The sequence below is a fragment of the Cotesia glomerata genome, linkage group LG1 (assembly GCF_020080835.1).
Source record: "Cotesia glomerata isolate CgM1 linkage group LG1, MPM_Cglom_v2.3, whole genome shotgun sequence".
Taxonomy (NCBI): Eukaryota; Metazoa; Arthropoda; class Insecta; order Hymenoptera; family Braconidae; genus Cotesia; species Cotesia glomerata.
Window position 1 is genome coordinate 16,341,870 of NC_058158.1, and position 6,116 is coordinate 16,347,985.

Here is a 6,116-nt window from a genome sequence, read left to right on the forward strand (position 1 = left end):
TTTCAAATTGTTATCACGGATATTATGACAACATATTTTAAGTAACTTTATAACATTCTTTCAAATGACCACGATAACTAAACTAGAGATACTACGTGAAAATTCAGACCATTATTTATTTTTAATTAGCTACAGTTTGTTGAGCGCCCACGTGACCGATATAGTGCAGCTCATATGTTGGTAATTATCATGTGATGGGTTTTAATTTATGCTAAAAATATTACAATTGGTACTTATGATCTCTCTATTACCTACTTAAACTAAAGTAATGAACAGTTCAAAAATTTTTAATCGAATATCAAATAGTTTTTCTAGTACAAATGGTAAAAGTATGAAAATTATTGATGACTTATGGCTTAAAAGTTTTATGAAACTGATGATAAGAGCGTCTGATAACAAATTTAGCGTTGAATATTGAATGGTAAGTAACTTAAACAAAATTATTGAAAAATATGATGAAAATAATTTTGGACCTACTAAAAACGTTTAAAAAAAATTTTTGACCCCTATCTGAGAATTTTTTAATCTAAAGTGACCATACCGGAAGCAGAATCAACGATATTTAATGAATTATTGAGTATAATGAGCGAGTAAAAAAATAATTTCCAAAAAAAGAAAAATTCCCATGTTATTTAAATGGAAAAAGTATCGTGATTTAGGCAGGGTTAAATGGCATCGAAAAAAATTATTTCTTTTTTTAAAGTTGTTTTTGGGTCGAAAACAAATGATTTTGACGATACCCAAGTGGATTAAGCCAACTTGGTAAATAACGGACACCCTACTATGTATGTGTGTTTTTTTATAGAGGAGGTCAAATACATTTACGTATACCAGGACGAGATGTTTGTCTTGAGTATGTCGGACTCGGAAGTCAATATTATTGACAACAATACCGACTAAACGTCCTCCTTTCTCGTTCCTCATAGATGTTACGGGGAAGACTGGATCGAGACCGCGTTAGCATTACTTCTGTTATATCCGGCGTGCCGTCTATAATACAGGGCCTCCCATTCCTGCCGAAAAGTGCAGCGCTTGCATATTTAGGGACTGGACTGCGCGACAACTTACTCGTGGCCGAAGAATACACATTACCGCGCATTGTCACCTCATCGCAGGAACCAATTGTTTAATTAGTAGCCCCACTTAATGAATCGCAACCGAGGTGATAAAAGACACGAACACCATAATTCGACAGCTCATTTACAAGGTAACAGTTCTGCCTTAGAGCCCGGGTGAGTCCTATACCCCGACACGTATAGGCAGACTTTAATTATTAAATTAATTAGTCATCTTTTCCCTAATTATTCATTTCGATTTCCTTAACGGTATTTCTGAGTTCTGTGATAGCGATTCTTCGAGCCACGATTCGTTTTGACGATAATCGAGATTCCCACAGTTCCAGTGACCTGGTCCCACTCTCAAATTATTATTTTCTTCTTCTGTAAATTTATAATCGGCGAACTTTGTTTGCCGGAGTCGTTACTCCGGTTACGAACTCATATTAACTTTCAACCTTTGTTTTTATATTGTTATTAGTTAATAAGTGAATAGTGTAAGTTAAGACGTGTTTGCCCATAGGGCCAGTTAAACAGAATATATAAACTAAAAACCCGAATCGAAGTGTATCATCATTCTTAAGTTAAGAACCTTCAACCTTCAATCTCCAGTCAGCAGGAGGAAGCGAGAAGCCAAGCAGCGGAACTCAAAGGTACAACGTCCAATCAAAGGCCGAATCATCGTTGGAATTAGGATTCGCAATAGTAAGTGGAGGATATTTTATTATTTCCGAGGTCGATTGTCATATTCAAGGGGCCCTCTCCGGGGTTTTCACCTTCACGAACCCATAAAATATAAACTTAACGATTCTTTCGTTAGGGAAATTCATCTGTTATCCGAACCTCCGTTAATCCAGCTACCGCAGTTTAAGATCTTATTTTTCGGACATAACAGACCTGAATTTTTGGTGGCAGCGGTGGGATTCGAATGGTGATCCCTCGTATTCAACAAACCACCCCGGTTCGAAATTTAATGAAAAAGAGGTATTTCCTTCTTAACTCCTCCAAAATTCCCAAAAATTTTTCAAATCAATAACCACACCCAGAATTTCAAAATTTTTTTTTTCATTACTTTAATATTTTATTTCGTTATTTTACATTCCGCTAGCTAACCAAAAGTTAAATTTAACTTCGATTCGTCACTTGATACATCCGGCGTAATTCAACTCTAATTTTATTTTAAAACTTTATATAAATTTAATAATAAAATAAAAATTTTTTTGCTGACGTTTAAATTAGCCATCAGCTAAACCGTTCATATTTCTTTTCTTTTCTTTTATTTTTTTTTTTTTTTATGCCGACTAATAATAACTTATTTTATTTCGATTAAAACTTAATTTTATTTAAACTAAATTTGCTGACAATTATTAAAAATTTCTTTTTCTTCTATCTTTATTATTTGATTAGGATATTCGATTCTATTCAAATCTCTTTCTTTCTCTATTTTTCTTTTTAATTGCTAATAATAAATTATTTTTAATTTTTTTTTCTCCTTTCTGTTTTCAACTTTACTTTGATTTTAAATCTGATTTTCATTAAATAATTATTGATTATTTTGTATGTGAATTTATATCAATTCGACTACTCAGATTGTGCTGTATGCAAGCACATCTTCATAGATTGCTCACTGCCAGCCTGGTGTGCTGTAATCCTAGCACCTTGCCGCTGATAAGGAGTTTCTAAACAGACGAACGTATAGTACTCACAGGAGTCAAAGACTCTCAATTTTTATTTAATCGTTTACTCTTCTTCATAATCTTCTTCCTACTTTACCTAAATCATTCAAATAAAAATTTCCTTTCTCACCTCCCCAGGTTATTTTGAATAATTAAAGGTTACTAAACAATTAAATATTGGAATCGTGCCGTATACTCAAGAACGTTTTAAATGCAAACTTCTATCTTATACGTTAATTCTTCCGTACTTAATATCCTGTAACTTTACACCTACGATAACGAATCTTTTACTACAATGATTGCACTCTCCAGCTGTGACCTACTTACCTACTGACAGTTATCATACTTCGCGGATTTAATTCGAATAAAAATTAAATTTTCTTCTTCTTTACTCCGTTTTCTATCTTCTCCTCTTCTTACCCCAAGTCTAATGGTGAATAAAACATGGCGTTGCGGTTATAAATTCCAACTTCGAAAATTATACGCAGATCCCCTTAAAGGAAAAATCTATCATAGACCTCTGATCGAAACTAGGTATTGGGAAGACCCCTCTTTTACTAACCAAGCTTCCTTTCCAATCCCAGAGGCTAAGAAGGGAATACCTAAAGTACTTAGCAGCGAAACAATACCCGAAAATCTAAAAATATTTATTAAAAACCCAGAGAGAGCAAACCTCGTATAGACGACTGGAATTGAAAATAAACACTTCACCTTCATCCACGGAAGAAGTCATAATCGACGTGCATCCATTCGAAATATCGTGGATCTACCGATTTAAAATTGACGATGCTTAACAACATCTCAATTTTTCGACTACGTACCACAACAACTGCGACTTGCTAACTGATTAAAATGTCCTATGACGAAGAATACCGAAAATTCTACTTCGGAGAGCTCCGAAGAGAGTTAGCCGATTCTGAACCATATGCAGGAGAATCTCCAGAAAGTTTTTACTATTATTTACGAGGTCTAATTATACAGCTTGGAGAATATGCATCTCCCTTAACTCGTGAAGTAATAGTACGGACACTCCATCAGAATCTTGGTCGACACTTTTTATCATTTTTCCCTCCGGATCTGCAGGGCCAAGTTTCAAAATTTAATCCAAAAACTTTGGACGAAACCTACCTTGCATTTAAGCAGGTAACCTCGGCATCAACTTCTCCACCGTCGATTCAACAGGAACAAAAAATTCAAGCTGCTCAGATATCAGTAGAAGAACAGCCTGAAGAGAACGCTGAGGAAATAAATTGTCAGGAACTGATAAATAATCAAGAAGCAACTCAAACCGAAGTGGAGCCCATTTTTGAAAATTTCTGGGACAATTGTGAAATTTCTATTGTTACCGTCTTCACTCCTGTTATATGCTTGGAACCATATTGTGACACAGTTAGTGAACTTGACATTGAAAAACTCGAGTCAAGAAACTGCATACCCTTCTCGGATTCCTGCCATTCTCCTGAGATCCTTTTAAATCCCAAAATTATCTATGAAAGCTCCGAACCAGCAATTAACCCAAATGACTTTTTAACCGATTTGAAATTTGTGCCTGAACCAAAAATTTCTCAAAAACGTTCCATTCAATCCTCCTTTGACGAAATTAAATCTTATGGTATTGACCCTCTCCGAGTTCCAAACATCCGACAGTTGTTTTATTCGAAGAAGCCCAAAAATTTTAAACTCTACATCTTACGAAGAAAAACTGATGTCAACAAAAATACTAAATTCAAATTTCACATCTTCGTTCTACTGTTAGCACCTTCAAAACCACCGAAGGTTCGAATTAAAACACCTCCTGACATGTCTTCTTTGTTAAAAATCACTCCTCTCGATGGATTTTTCCTTTCCTTTCCTCACTTCCCCTTTACTCACTTCCAAGATAAAATCTTCATTCCAGAAATGTAACCATTTTCTACTGAAATTTTGAATGAGAATTCCTTCCAGTACAGAATAAACGCTCTTAAAATCTTCAATACTGCTTCATAATTATTATAATTAACAGAATCAAGCAAGGGTTATTAATCTTTCTCAAGCCTTTTAATAAGGTAAGAATACTTATGAGATAAGGTTAATCACCATTGACATGGCTACTTCCGTGAGCCTAAATAGCGTGGAGCCGTGTAGGTTCCGACTAGTATTAGGAGAGTTTATTTGCATTTGTTTGATTCTCTGCGTCGAAAATTCAATTCAAAATGAAGGCAAGTTAAAAAAAAAAAAAATTGAAAAAAAAGGGGGGGGGATGAGTAAATAAAATTGTTTTTTTTTTTATTAAAAATAAAAGTATGAGAAAAAAAGCGAAATAATAAATTATCTTTTATTATATTAAATAAGCTTGTAAACTTTTTAGAAAAGTGTTAAAAATTCAATCGACATAACTAAATTCATTGAAATTTAATTTAATACGATTTTTGTTAGGAAGAAAATAAGTAAATGAATTACATTATTTTAAAATTTAGCATATTTGTTTAGAGAAACGACTACGGAGTAATTTTCAAAATTTCAAAGTAAATTAAAATTGTTTTTAAATGTCATTGCGAAGTATCACGACCAACAGTATAAGTAATCTTCGTGTCATCTGGTCAAACTTTCCATCAGTCTTCCTGCAGCAATAATATGAGCAACTACATCAACAGTACCTCTGCCAGTAACGTTGATAGTATCCACAGAAAACTCCTTAATGACATGCGATTATTGAGTTTCCATGGGGCTTACGAGTTCCTAACCCACTACACCAAAGGAAACTTCTTGGAACAGAAAGTTTTTAAAACACAAGAAGATACGCTTCCCGTCACCAACCTGATCTCGAATGGGTTAAAATTCATTCGACAACCTTGAACGTATTCAACCAGGGCCCGGTTATACGATTCACCATCAGTTGTTAACAAAATTTGAAAAAAAAAGAAGGGGGGGGGGAAGGAAATTCAGTCCTTGACACAATGCCAGATGGAGTCAATGGGGGTTACTATCATCGTGGAGACGTAAACGTAAAAATTGCACGAGAACCACAGTATAACTGGAAGTAACGCTGCTGCTAGTTGGACTAACGAAAGAATTCCTGCAAACCTCAGCAATGTGGGCATTTAAAAACGTGCGTAAGCAATGCAGTGGCAACAGTAAAAATATTAATTTTGTTTGTTGTTTGTTTGTGTTCTTTCTATCAGAAAAGAGAGAAATTTTCGAAATTTCTCTGATAAATCGTTAAAATTATAAAAATTTATATAAAATAATGAATTTCTCTTTGCTATAAAAGAACAGAATTTTTTCTCTGAAATTATAGAATCATAGAATTCAGAGTCACAAAATTCACAATAAACATGATTAGAGAATATAACCATATTAAACAAAAATAGTAGATAAAAATAATAATAAGCTTAATAATAAAGAT